General features: G+C 45.0%; 1 long non-coding RNA gene across 2 annotated transcripts; it reads right to left on the bottom strand.

Moving 5' to 3' along the window:
- Positions 1 to 705: 705 nt before the first annotated feature.
- Positions 706 to 14,475, bottom strand: 1700052H01Rik. Of its 2 annotated transcripts, none has more exons than XR_867184.1 (3): positions 14,444 to 14,475; positions 2,599 to 2,728; positions 706 to 1,437 (listed from the first exon to the last, which is right to left on the bottom strand). It is a non-coding gene; the product is annotated as an RIKEN cDNA 1700052H01 gene (long non-coding RNA). The 2 variants fall into 2 exon arrangements; XR_867183.1 differs by lacking the exon at positions 14,444 to 14,475 and adding an exon at positions 5,760 to 5,947.
- Positions 14,476 to 14,957: the final 482 nt, after the last annotated feature.

Here is a 14,957-nt window from a genome sequence, read left to right as displayed (position 1 = left end):
TATAAATGATGGGAGCTGTGCTTGGTGTGCATGAAGCAAGCTGGACATGGTACGAAATGCAATTCCAGTATCTAAGGGTTGGGGTGGGGCAAAAGGATTGAAATTCAAGGTCATCCTTGGTTGCTTGAGATTCTGTCTCAAAGAAATAAACAAGCAGGAAGAATAGAAGAACATTATAGACGTGGTCCTGTGTACTGGAGGCTTTCCAAGGAGATATCTGGCTGGGCCAGGTGCGAGGGTTCAGGTGAAGGGGAGAGAATGCGAGCAGGGAGGGGGAAATCACCTCCACCGAGCCCTGCTTCTGTTGCTCCTAGATGCTGCACCTGTTGCTCTGGGCAGAGTCAGCTGGGGGATGAGCCAGTGGGAGACTGACTAGCCAATGAGGGATGTGGGGGGTAGGGGAGGTGGAGGGATAACGAGAGGAGGGTGATGGTGGGGGGTGGGTGCTGGGTAGTGGGGTGGTGGTGGTGGTGGTGGTGGTGGGAGCTTCTGGTGGCTCTTTCAGGAGAGCAGGTCTCTTCCCTGGTGGTGGTGTTGCAGCTTTTATGGCAGAAGCTCTCAGATGACAAAGTAATTCTCGAACACCTTTATTTCTTCTGGATAGGATCCTTATATACAGTTTTGGGCTGGGTCAGAGAATGACAGTAGGTGCTTCCTATTGGCTTGGTCTGAGAGGTTGGGGATACCTCATCTACATGTGGGAGGGCTTGGAGTGCTGCCCCTATGTGACTGATGGCCACAAACCTCTCTATAGGGGGCTGTAGGGAGCTGTGGCTACCTGACAGGGGCCTGGTTCTGGGAGCAGGCAAAGCTCCTACCGTCCCTTCAGGGTCCCCCGGACTTCAAGCCTTAGCTCCACCTTACCAGGATTCCTCTCACAGCCCACCGCCCCACTTATAGATGAGAAGATGTGCACATACTAGTATATGGCATCTTACTCGGGTAAATAACAGCCCTAGGGGTTGGGAAGAGATCTGTGCAGATATGATTAAATTTGAGGACTTGAGTTGGGACAGTCTCTTACAGAGCCCAGGTAGGCACTAAAGCAAGCTCAAGTTAGTGTCTCTAACGAAGAGGAGAACTCATGGTCTAAACAAGATCATAGACCCTCAGTGGAAAGACAGATGGTGATTAGAAAGATGCAGCTACAGATCCAGGATGCTGGAACCATCAAACATTGGGAGACAAGGACCCAGCCTTTCTGCAGAACCTTCAGTGGGTGTAGAACCCCATCAACACCTTTATTTCACCTCAGTGACGCTGACTTCAGCCTCTTGGAGAATAAGTCCCTGTTGTTCTAAGTACCAAGTCTGTGCTAATTGTTTCAGAATCTATAAATGATCAAATCTGACCCAGCTGGGAAAGATGCAATGGCTGGAGTTGCTACAGCTGTCTTGAAACCAAGATGGAACAAGCCTGAGGATTAAATCCGACATCCTGGATGAAACAGAGCAAAAAGACCTGTTGAACTAGTCAATTATCACACGGCCCTTCAATTTACCATGTACTATAATAATAAATGTCCCTTTGTTAGGTCCTGGCAGTTGGACACTATGTGACTTACTGCCAAAAGCATTCTAATTGATAAAGCTTGTCCCAAAGGGTGGGAAACCTATGACTCAGGACAGCACTGAAGACATTGGAGGGGACTTGACCCACTTTCCAAACACAAAGAGAACATCTACTGAGTGGCTCTCTTTTGACTGTGGAAACGATGTGAAAAGTGGGGGAACTTGGACTTAGTTAATTATGCAACAGGCTGTTCGGGGTGGGGCGCTGTGGAGGCTTCAGAAGGACTAGGTGGATCTGCACAGAGTGTTATTGTGATAAGATTGTACAATGCACGGACTGAGTTGGGACTAGGAAGGCTCACTCTTTGGACAGTGACCAAAGAAAATAGGTATGAAGCTTGATGGTTTAAACAGCCCCAAGGCTGCCAGGAAAACCCTTTCATAGATGCCAGGCCTAAAGTGGTTTTCAACTTTAGTCCTCACCCAGCAATGTGCTGTTCGTTAAGCACCCACGTCAGATTCCCAATGCAGTAGATCTTGATAGGATCTGTAGTCTATGTGTGCAATGGCTATCTGGAGTGGGTTAGCTGCAGCTGATTCATGGCTATGTTTGAGGTACAGTGTCTAGAGCAGCCACTCTCTATTTTTTTATACCAAAATCTATAGTAAATATATATCATTAATGTAAACCACATATAAATACCCAAATGTCTCTCTCTCTCTCTCCTTTTTCTTTCACACACACAGAATCATATATATAGTTACATGTGCATGCACTCACATACACACACACACACACACACACACACACACACTAGAATAGCCTGTGTGGAAGGGTTTAGGTACAATATTGGAATGTACATGTGTCCCATTAATCAGATTCCAGCAATCAGGTGTCAGTCACATTGCCAGCTCTAAAGGGGCTGAGAAGTGGAAGCTCCCACAGGCATTGGGAACACAGACTCTCTACATTAAACAGATAATGTGTGCATTTAACTGGAACTAAGTTTCATAAAGTAACACTCTCACGATATCCAACATCATCTGATGCTCTCCTATTTTTCTATTTTTCTATTTTTCTACTCACCCTCTTGCAGTTGGGAAGGGGGTGGACATTTGTTCACAGGAGTGAGAAATCCATAGTGGGGGGGATTCTGCCTTCTCTGCTTGTTCAGTACCATCACAAGGAGTAAGTGGCCAATGTCTTGTTCTCTGACCTGTGGTTGTAAAGCAGAGGCAAGAAGGAAAGGTCACAGGACTCTTCCTTAGCAGTGGGGACAGGACGTGGCTGTCAAGAGTCTGGAGGTGAAACTCACTACAAGGGCCAAAGAAGGACCGGAAGACTGGACACTATTGACAAAGGGACTCCACTTTGCCCTTGCACTTGAACAAGACACGTAGCCTTCCTCAGATGTGCTCACCTGGCCAGCCTGGAGACCAGAAATAGAGCACTGCATGTTCACACACGTTTTGCTTTGCTTTCTTCTTGACATTGACTGGATAACTGTCTGTTGGGTAGTGGTTCTTGTCTCCATTTGTTGTTATATAGCACAATACCAGAAACAGGATGATTCACGAAATACACAGATTTATTTCTCACATTCCATGGGACTGTGTACTAACAATAGGGATTGTGGGTGCACATGCAGGTTGAGAGCCCTCAGCCTAAATCAAAGCAAGGTCAACCAAAGGCAAGACTTCCAGCCAATGGCAGCAGGAAACCCTCTGATAAGGCTGTGTGTTTTCCTCAGGAGCTCTGCTGGCCTAGTCATCCCGTCAACACCTTCCTCTTAACACTATGACACCAACAGGGAAGTGGAAAGATCACAGCCTGAAGGACTCTTAAAGCGTGGCTCCTCCCCAGGCCTGAACCTTCACCCTCTCCTCTGTCCCAGACATCCCTAAGGGAAAGACAGAAGGCATGTTGTTGAAGGAAGAGGAAGTGAGAAGAGAGGAGGCTATGGTTCAGTTGGTAGAGAGCTTAGCTAGCCTGCAGCGTATGAGCCCGAGCACCACATAAGTCAGGTATGGTAGTGCAGGCCTGACATCACAGCATCAGAAGATAAAGTCAGGAAGATACAAAATTTATCATCATCCTTGGCTATATAGCAAGTCTCAGCTAGCCTGGGCCACATGAGAGCCTGTAACAAAAATAATAAAACAATCCAAGAATATTACACATTCTACAGAGATTAGGGAGTTGGGTTTCATGATGGAGAAAGTGCTAACTGCCATTCAAGCATCGTAGGCTAGGGACTTCTTGTGGGAGACAGGTTAATGGGCAGCACTTGGATGGAAAAATCCGAGCAGCAGGTGTCTAGGAAGTCCCCGAGAGTCGCTGAACCGCAGAGGCCCCGTGCAGCTTGGCATCCATCCTCACCCTGGGTAATTTGAACCCTCAGAGTCTGGGGAGGCCAGACTGCAGCCCAGCGTTCTATTTTTAATTCATAGCATGGCGATAAGAGTTAAATATAAAGCAGATTAAGGCTTCCCTAAAGTCTCCTCTACAAAAGAGAAACTGGAATTTATCCACAGGAGCACTTCGTGGACAGCTCAATACTGTCATTTCCTATGAATAAAATTAGAAGCAGAAAACTGTGTCCTTATCCTTTTGACATCCAAGAATTATCACCATCAAAGTATCACGGCCCATGAAATTATTTCACAGGTTCCTCTGGTTGGATGGAACAGTTTCATACGGTGAGGACATGTGGTTTTAACAGAAAGCAAATGGGAAAAGAACTCCCTTGACCCATAGGACAGTTGGTCCTATACTTGACCCGTTAACCTATGCCGACATACGTGAAAGTCATTAATGGATTGTAGGAACACACATGCGAAGCCGAGGTTAAACACAAGGGCCTGTTTATCTTGGAAGTTTGGGTCACTCAAGCATAGGGCTGAAATCAATATTGTAACCTGGGCTCTCTGTGTGTTCCAAGTTAGCAAAGCTACCCCATTACAGGCTGGAATATTTTTATTTGAAATGTATTTATTGTTTTTGTCTTGTGTATTAGTGTGTGTGGGCCTATGTATGTGATATGCATGTGGATGTATGTGTGCTTGTGGATAGGTACATCCGAGGACAAGCATGGAGGCCAAAGGAGGTATCTGCTCCTTTAAGATCCACTAGTGGGTGGATCTTAAAGGAGTGGGTTTAGTGAGATGGGCTGACACAAGCAGCCCCAGCTCTCCCCTTATCTCTGCCTCCAGGGTCCACGTGCAGGCACACCCACCTTTTTACAGAATAGCTCATGCAAGGGACCTTAACACAGACCCGTCTCCCTTGCTGTATGTTTACAATTTTTAATCATGCTTATGAATATTCTCTTTGTGGACTGAGCATCAGATAGGAAGCTAATCTGGCCACAAGAACCTTTGTGACTGGCTGTGGTCACTTAGCTTGCACGTTGGCCATGAAGTAAGAACCAACACATAGGCTCAGGAACAGCTACCCTGGGTTTGGACCGCAGGCCTGCCAATTACAATTGGTGTGACCTTGGGCAAGTTGCTTAATCTTCCTGTGCTGGGGTTTTCACTTGTGTAAAAGGAAGGCAAGAATAGCCCATGCCTCCAGTAAGAATTAATTGAGAAAATAAATGCAAAGCAGTCAGTGGGCTCCTGGCAGGAGAGGGAGCACTGTGAGCGGTTGGCGGTTGTTTGCTTGTTTGTGTTGTACCTCCGCAGACGTGAGAAAAGCAGTCTGGAAGGCTCTTGCGTTCTGCTGGGTCAGTCCAAGCCTGCTGAGGTGTGCAGTCCTGGGCACACAGCAGGCCTGGAGCAATGACAGACACCAGTCCACTTACTCTGAAGGATGGTTGTGCACAGTGCTCAGCTCATGTCATCTGCAGTGTGCACCTTAGATTGTCCCAGCAAGCCAGAATGCTTTCCCAAATACTTCTGGGTTTGGGTGATATTTTTAGGGGTGCAGAGAAATCATGAAGCAAGCTTGTGTCTGTAGCTCACATAAAGACAAAGACAGGGATTCCATGTGCCCAGAAAATTTCACAAACTCTTAAAAAGGCCTGATGTAAGAAGAAACTCTATGGATGGGGGTATGTGGATACAAAATTGAGAAAGAAACATTTCTCAACTCTAAATTGGCAGTTAGTGGAGGGCCGGTTCACTGGAGACAAAGGCAGAGTAGTCTATGGACAAGACAGGTTGATAGTGCCTCCAAAGAGGAATCAGGAGACAAGATGCACGTTGGTGTAATGCCCAAAGCTGGTTCACTCAGCACATACTCACAGAAAGCTGCTGCTTACTGGGGACTGTCAGGGTGTTGGGGTGGAGCACGGAAGAACATTTCTGGTAGTTGGAGAACCATTAGTGTTATGATCTCGAACGTCACATGGCAGCAGAAGGACCAAATGAGGCCAAACAGTTCCACGTGAGGTTTATTGGGAGAGAGAGGGGCAATGTGGCAGCAAGAAAGAGAAGGGGGAAGAGAGAGAAAGAGAGATCTGGGGGTGGGGGGGCTTTCTTTATATATGGGTGATGACATAATCACGGGCAATGATGGGAGGTTAGCCAAGTGGATTCTGGGAATATGGTGGCTGTTGCCTTGGCAACAGGTGTTCAGGTCACGCCTATGTGATGTCACGGGTTTGTTGTAAAGAGTAACAGTAGGGTCATGGTGAAAGGAAGTGAGGTAACTCTCAGTCAGGGGTAGAGGCAGACCATCCAAGAGGAGGGGTGTAGGGAGAGAAGTGAAAGACTGAGAACCTGGGGAAAGATGTGGCCATGAAGGATGTGGCAGAGGCCCTGGCAAGCAGGCAGTGCCAGGGCTAACACCACAGCACTTGGTCTCTGACTCTGCTCTTTCTGACCAGTGTCCAGTAAGATAGCTTTTCTGCATCCAGGCTTTAAAAATGACAAACCTAGGAAGAAAATTAGAGCAGTGGTTGTCAGGGTGAAGCGGGTCAGGAACCAGGGAGAGAGGGATACAGATTCATAAGCACAGGAGAAGCATGGCATGCGAAGTTTCCAGTTCTGTATGGGATATTTCCAAAATGCTGAGAGAGTAGATGTAGCCCAGGCTATACTCAAACTTGCAATTCTCCTGCCTCAGCCTTTGGCATGTACCACCAGACTGGCTAGAATGGATCCTTAAATACAGTCTTCTTTGCCTCAGCTGAGAGATTCTGCCTCTGACCATTGGGAAAGCATTTTGTTTTCCTTAGTTAGTTCTCTTCTAGTTGCTGCAACTCAAGTCATTGAAGGCACATGTCAAGCACAGAACACAAGAAGAATTTGTGTGGAAGCATCTTCAAAAGGCCAAGATCAGCAACTGCAACATGTGGTTTATAAATGCAGAAGTTCTAGTTCCTGCCTCAAAGGGAATGTGACAGAGAGAAAGAGGAGAGGATGGGAAGAAAGAGAGAGAGGAAGAGAGGGTTAAAGAGGGAGATGGGGAGGGGAAGGGTAAGAGAGGAAGAGGCAAAAGGAGGGAGGGAGAGTGAGGGAGGGATAGAGAGGGAGAGGAGAGAAGAGGGAGGAAGAGAGAGGGAGGAAAAGAGAGATTGAGGGATAGAGGAACAGAGAAAGATGGGGTAGATATTGATTTATTCTGGAACCAATTATCTTGGGCTATTTTCAATCCTCTAGTCATTCACTGACCACCGCTATGTGTGACTTACCATCCTTGGGATTATAAAGTATGTATGTCTTTTTGGTATGGTCAAACAGACCCTTAGCTTCTGCTAGCCTAAAAGCTAAAAATGTCATCAAAAATCATCTGAGACCTATACTGACTGTCATGGTTAGTATTGTGTCAACTTGACACAAGCTATAGTCATTGGAGAGAAAGGAGCCTCAGTTGAAAAAAATGGCCATGTAAGATCCAGCTGTAAGGCATTTTCCTAACTCTGAGTGAGTGGGACTATGACCTAGGAACACAGGCTCAGGTTATATAAAGGGTCATGTTCCAATATGAGAACAACTTTGTGAAATCTTTACATACAGCAACAGAACAAGGAAGGTTACAAATCAAGGTGTTTTTCCAATACATTGGTGGAAACATCAGGAGGTTGGGTTACAACAAAAGAGGGGAATCTTGGGTTACTATTGCTGTGATGAAACACAGTGACCAAAGCAACTTGGGGAGGAGTTTGATATTCAGCTTATGCTCCCACACCACAGTTCATCATCAAAGGAAGTCATGACAGGATCTCAAGCAACTCTGGAGGCAGGAGCTGATGCAGAGGCCATGGAGGGGTGTTGCTTACTGGCTTGCTCACCATGGTTTGCTAAGCCTTTCCTCTTATAAAACTGAGGACCATAGCCCAGGGGTGGCACTGCCTGCAATAACCTGCACTCTCCCCTGTCAATCACTAGTTAGGAAAATTTTCCCCAGTTAGTAACATCCCAGCTTTCCAAAACTATTCAGACAACCAGACTTGCAGAATGTTTAACACAGTGTAGACTTTAGAGGTGGGTTTCACCTCACAGGTGAAAATCATGAATAAGAAAAACTACCCCTGGAATTCTTTAGGCACGTACCACAGGGAACAAGTAGGTACTACACCTGAATAAATCTATGCCATAACATTTCATATACCTTTTGTTAAGGCACTAGATTAAATAGCTAGTGCACGTTTAGAGGCAATATTGTTTATAAAAAAAATATGTTGCCAGTGTTAGAATTGCATCCAGTGTCTGATAAACCAGGTTAGGTTGCAAGAACGGCAGATTGATGTGCAGGAGTTTTTTGAAGCAGTAACTCATTAGGTACATGTACATCAACGGTCCTGCCAGTCTACTCATTGCTTCCGAGTATCCACTGCACAAGGTGAGCATCTGTGGAGCTACGCTAAAGCAGCTTTATTATCACCTGTCCTCTACTCCCGTGGGTGTGCAGAACGGAAGCTGAGGGTTCCTGAGCCTTTGGGGAGGGCACAGACACCCTAGAGAGATGTCCTAGATGGGTCAAAACCAATAAGCAGTTTGTGACTTGGGAACATTTTGCTGACTCCTAGCAGTGAGTGCTAGCCAAGGTCCAGAAATTAGGAAGAAGTCATGCCTCCACTGAGGTGGACAGACTAGAGATGGGCTAGCAGCATCATGAGATGAGTCGCTAGGCTCTTCCCTGAGGAGGGAAAGAGGTTCAGAAATAGAAGAATCTTGTAGTTGCCCAAATATATACCAGATACTAAACAAGAAATGACTGTGCTATCTCTAATAATATTATACATTGCCTATCAGATCCTGAGAGCCAAGTGTGTTTGGTTATGGAAAAACGAAGATATTTCTATCATATGAACAACATTCTGTTTTGAGCCCCCAAGCCATGACCCCAAGCCATACTAAGGGAAATGGCTGGAAGAGTCATGGACAGTTGAAACGGTTCTTTCTTTATGCTACTGAATTTTTATCTCCTAAATACATGCCCAGGCACTATCTTTTGTTTTTCCATAACCAAACAAACTTGGCTTTCAGGATCTGATAGGCAATATATAAACGTAAAACTCTGTTCTAGGCCTCCTTTCCCCACGAGGGTCCTTAATGCTCAGTAAGCTTAACCCACTTCTGGATTTTGTTTAGAGACTAGGCTAGGCTCCCACGTTGCCCAGGCTAGACAGAAACCCCTGGGCTCAAGTGATCCTCCTGTGTCAGCCTCCTGTGCAACTGCTCCTGCTCCCAGGTTGCCTTCAACAAGACAGAATCTTCTGTCACTTGGGTTCTAGGCATTTCTAACTCCAAAAGCCCCTCCAGAATCACACTGTATTCTATCTTGTCACCATGTTTAAGTAAAGCAGGACACTCACCAAAGATTTTCCAATTTAAAAAAAAACAATGGTTTATGAGCTGCTTTAGCGTCATTCAGAGCTGAGGTCGGTGCTGGCATCTCAGTATGAGGCAACAGAACCTGGGAAGGTTTAGCTGTGCCATGTGGTATGGAGACCCTGCCTGACTCAGATGCTCATAGCCTGGAGTCTAAACCACCATGTGTAGTACTAAGTGTAGCTTCATCTTCAGGGATAAAGGTTGCTGGTTCACTTGTGGACAGAAGAGCTACCCTTGACCGCCCTGGCCCAGTGCTCCAGAGTGCTGTGCTGAGGGCTCTCTTGCAAAGGCAAGCAGCAGTGGGTGCCCCTGGGGTGGAGAGGAGGACCCAGATCTTCCTTCTGCTAAGAACTACTTAACCAGGCAAAGCAGGAGGTGAAAACCACTTTTGTACCCGACAGCGGCATGCAAGACTGTTAAAAGGTCGAAACTGAGAACAAATCTATTACAGCAACTCAATTAGCTTTAGAGAGTAGTGTCTCTGAGCCATCTCCACAGGGAGGAGGCAGCTTCTCCCAGTGACCTGGACATGATGGCACAGCTGCTCAGGCCCCCAGGGCCCAGAGGAGAGAAATTGAGCGGGGCAGGCTCCTAGTTGGTGGAGATGCCTGTGTCCAGAGAGCATGTCCCGTGTTCACACACTGGCAGGCAGCCCAGAAGGAGCCGGGCCAGATGTTAGGTCTAGTGCTTGTCTGTTTAACCTGTTGATAGCAGGAGCAAAATCCTAGCTTCTAGTTAGAAAAGCATTTTCCAATCTAATGCTCATGCAAGTCTGTGGCCACTGCCAATCAGACAGGGCTGAAAGGATGGCAGGCCGATTTGGTGACTCCTGTGAAAAGACTCAGTCTAAGGGAAGGTATTAGGCCCCAAGTTCAAGGTTCAGAACCCCTGTTTTAAAAAGCCATGCATAGAGGGACGCACTCATAATCCCAGCTCTCGGGAGGTAGGGGCAAGACAATCATTAGGACAGCTATCAAATCAGTGGGTTCCAAGCAAGAGATCATCTCAGAGATAATGTGGACCGAGTTCCCGAGGGACCTCTAGCCTTCACACGCACATGTGCATATTTATCATCCTTGCATATGAAAATGAAGTCATGCATGCATGTGGGCACATGCACATACGTGGGGGAGGGAGAGGAGGAGGAAGGTAGGGAGGGAAGGGAAGGGTCAGTTTGGATGCTTTTCAGATAGCAATACTTGTATTGAGAGTCATAGTCCTTACTAGGAATGCCCAAACCATACTCAGTTCAGTGTAAGATCACAGAGCTGAAAGCATCCGGAGAGTCTGGATTGAGGGGAGAATCAGTAACTCAAAGCTCAAGAGACTTGTCCAAGACGTGCATCTATCTCTTGGCAAAGCCAGGGATAAAGCCCACAGGCCAACTGCTAATGCAAGCATTCCACTGGGCGTGACAGCTGCCCTTGTGTCTGTGTCCTGTCATCACAGCCCCAGCCTGAAAGTGTCTGAGAATGAGGTTTTGAATGTAATTTCTAGAGAACATTTGTAGGTTTGACGTTGAAGGGTTTTGTTAGCTTGTATCATTTTGTAACATTTTGCTTTAAAAGGTATTTAGCTTTCTAATTATATGGATTTTTTTTCAGTTCTGAAGATTTAAGGGTAAAGACTAGGAATAAAGACTAAAACACACTTATATTCTCTAAGAAGGCAAAGGTAGGGCTGGAGAGATGCTCAGTGGTTAAGAGTACTTACTCTTCCTCTAAAGGTCCTGAGTTCAATTCCAAGCACCCGGAGGGCTGCTTACACCCTCCAATGCTGTCTTCTGGTAGACAGAGGTATGTGCAGACAAAGTTCCCATATACATAAAATACGCAAATCAATAAATCCAAAGAACAAAGGCAGAAGTAAGAGGCATGCTTTAAATTCAGATCAATGTGTCAAGTAAAGCAAACATTATTGTTTCTTAATTACACACCTACTCATACTAAATACAAAGTGGCATTTAAGAGAGAATGAGTATCTATCATCAAGAGAACAAAGGGCAATAAATTCTGGTGAGGATGTGTGGAACACACACACGAGGTACACACAGAGGTACACACACACACACACACACACACACACACACAAGCACTTATACACCACTAGTGAGAGCATATATCAGTCTAGCCACTATGAAAATCAGTGTGGAGAGCCTTTATAAAACTAAATGAAGAATCACCATATGACTCAGCCACAGAACTCCTGGCTGAATCCAAAACAACCTTCAAGTCCTACATTTATGTTTATTGTGGTTCTGTTTACAATGGCTGAGAAATGGAACCAGTCTAGGTGCACGCCCATCAACAGATGAGCAGAGGAAACGCATCTGCTCACACAAAATGGGATTTCACTGAAGGAGGAAGAGGCACAACGCTGTGACTTGTGCAGAAGGTTTGGAGCAGTGTGCTATGTAGGTGAGCTAGGTACAGAGAGGTGTAGAATTAGATGTGTATGTGTGGGCATGAATGTGTGTGTGTGTGTGTGTGTGTGTGCACATGTGATGAAACTAGAAAAGAGACAACAGGGAAGGAAGAAAGAGAACCTAGAGAAGAAGAGGAGGGTTAAAGGGGGTAACCCAAGTGCTATAAAAGTGGAAGTGGGAAGAGGAGAATCAGTAGAGATGCAGGGGAGTGCAGAGGTGGTGAGCAAGAACAAATAGGTGCCCCAAAAATGCTATAATGAAACCAATTGTATGTTAGCTTAAGATTAATTAAAATAGGGCTGGAGAGATGGCTCAGCAGTTAAGAGCACTGATTACTCTTCCAGAGGTCCTGAGTTCAATTCCCAGCAAATACATGGTGGCTCACAACCATGTAGTAGGATGTGATGCCCTCTTCTGGTGTGTCTGAAGAGAGCGACAGTATACTCACATACATAAAATAAGTAAATCTTTTTAATAAAAATGGAGAGAGAGAAAGAGAGAAAGGGAAAAGAAAGATTAATTAGAAAATGAAAGCAAGCAAAATGATTGGAAACAACCAAGACAGCCGTGGAGCGGGAGAGCCTGGGAGAAGGCAAGAAGACAACAAGCTGACAGACAAGCTGAGAGACAGCTGACAGACAAGCTGACAGACAAGCTGACTGACAAGCTGACAGACATGCTGACAGGCCCTAGTAAGAAGCTACTGGAGATACAATAGGAGGTAGGGCCAGAGGTCCCTGTTTTTGCTTTTCATTGTCAAAGTAAACTCAGATGCAATGAGAGATCAACATTTTGGACATATGAAAATGTAAAGACTGGGTATAGAATGATACACAAGGGTTGCATTTAAAATGCAAGTGTTAAATAAGAAGGAAGTTGCCATGGGTATGGTAGACAAGGAGTTAATACATGTCTAGTAGTAACACCTACAGATTAGTGAGAGATATACGAACAGTGCAGAAACAAACGTGCAAACAGCAGGAGAGAAAGCTCACAGAGGGTGCATCTAAAGGCTGAGTAGACCCATAAGAGGCTCATGTCACCCGCTGCTGCAGAAACACAGATTAAAACAAGAACGATATGTTCCTCTCACTCATTGGATGGGCAGTTTTGGTTTTGAGGGACTCACTCACATTCTGATGTAAGACATTTAAGCAAAAGTTAAGCACACACACACATACCATTTAAGCCAAATGCCTACCTCTGGGAAATCTGTCTCACAGAATACTAGTCATCTCCTAACAAGACACAGCTAAAACACGAATGGCAAGGGACAATGCTAATAAACTGGCTATCTAATCATCACCATGTTCATGGGGGATTGAGTCAGCCCCCACCCTTCCAGGATACCAGCATCTGCAGAAGCTCAAGCCCCTTATATATAATATCATGGTGTTTGCACGCTGTCGGTAATCTCCAATATAAATGCAATATTGTGCTGTTTGAAGACGAATGACAAGAAGGAAGTCTATATATATGTTTAGCACAGATGCAGTTTCATTTTTCTATTTTCTGTCTGTTATGATTGAAACCCCAAACAGAGAACCCATGGGTACGGAAGGGCGGCTGTATTAATATTTTCTTTTTCACATCAAAAGTTGCAATAAACACATTTAAAAGAAAAATCATAAACTGGAAGAGGGTAGCTGCCACTCACAAAAGGATCCAAAGATTAATATCCAGAAAACTCGTTTCGTAGAGGTGAAGTTGCCAATGTATAATTTTTGACCTGCAAAATGGCAATTTCATATGCTTACAAAGAATTTTTTTTTCCAAATCAATATGAAAAAGACAACTCACCAAAAAGAAGAAAATTTACAAAGGATATGAATTTAAAGATGAGGAAAATTAGTGGCAGATAAATGTTTAGAAATAAACTTTACTCACTAGAAATCTGGGGGGTAAAATAAAAATTACCAGGAGGTAGTGTTTCATGTTAGAAGGTGAAGGAAACATGAAGAACTGTGAAAATGTGAAGTAGGAAGCAGTTTGTTTGCTTTCTTTGGGGACAGGGTCTTGTCACGCTGTGTGGGCTTCCAGGGACTGAGCTAACTTGAGTGGTAAGGGAATGAAGAAATGACAGACACACAGTCATGCAAAAGCTGGAACAGGCTCCCTGATGGAAAAACGTCAGCAGCCTGGCAGCTCACCATGTTGACTATAAACAGTTGAACAGGGAGAGGCAGATTTATCACATACAGATATACGAGGAGCCATGGCTGTTATATAGAGCCGACCAAGGAGGTGTATTTAGCTAATCTCGGTAGGAGCAAGCTCTGCTGGGAGCAGTCTTCAGGCCATAAACACCCAGGGGAGAAAGTGGTGGTGGAACGTCTCCGCACACTTTATCAACATCACAAGGACCATAGGAAGGCTATGCCATTTCCCTATGAGCCACACCTAGGAAAGCTTTACCATTCTCATGAGTCTGAGGCCAGTCACCTATGTCAAACAACATCCTTTCACTCAGGACTTCATTCATTCCCTAAAGGGTCTCTTGTAACTCAGACTGTTCTTGATCTTGAAATATAGCCCATGATGACCTTAACCTCACTGTGTAGCCCAAGCTGACCTTGGCCTCATAACGTAGCCCAGAATTCTATTGACCTCACTATGTAGCCCAGAAGGACCCGACCTTGACCTCACTACTTAGCCCAGGCTTATCATGATCTCACTAAGTAGTCAAGGCTGACCTTGACCCCACCCTGTAGCCCAGGCTGACCTTGAACATCTGTGCTCTTCTTCCTTCTACTTCTCATGATCTGGAATTATAGGTGTGTGCCACCTTGCCTGGGTTAAGTATGGCAATTCTTACTATATAAAGGCATAAAAATTGGTACAAATTTGATCAGACAATAGGAGGTTCTAGAACACTCTTCTTGACCTTCCAACTTCATTTGTCTAAGTGAAAGAACATTTCTAAGAAAGATTTATAGAATATCATTTACACTATTGCAAATTAGAAATAATATGAATGCATTTATATTTTATAGTAAAGAACAGATATACTGAAATAGATGCCTCTGAAAAATTAAAGAATTAGCTCTATGTATGCTAGAGTGGGTACAGTTTTTAAGATGTTGAATAAGAAATGTATCATACATCTGGACAGGGTGGTACACACCCTTAATCTCAGCACTCAAGAGGCAGAGGCAGGTGCATCTCTAAGTTTCAGGCCAACATGGTATACAGAGTGAGTTCCAGGACAACCAGAGCTACACAGAGAAACCCTATCT

Source organism: Mus musculus, chromosome 3 (assembly GCF_000001635.26).
Source record: "Mus musculus strain C57BL/6J chromosome 3, GRCm38.p6 C57BL/6J".
Taxonomy (NCBI): Eukaryota; Metazoa; Chordata; class Mammalia; order Rodentia; family Muridae; genus Mus; species Mus musculus.
Note: the sequence above shows the minus strand (reverse complement) of the source record. Positions and strands in the feature narration are given on the sequence as shown.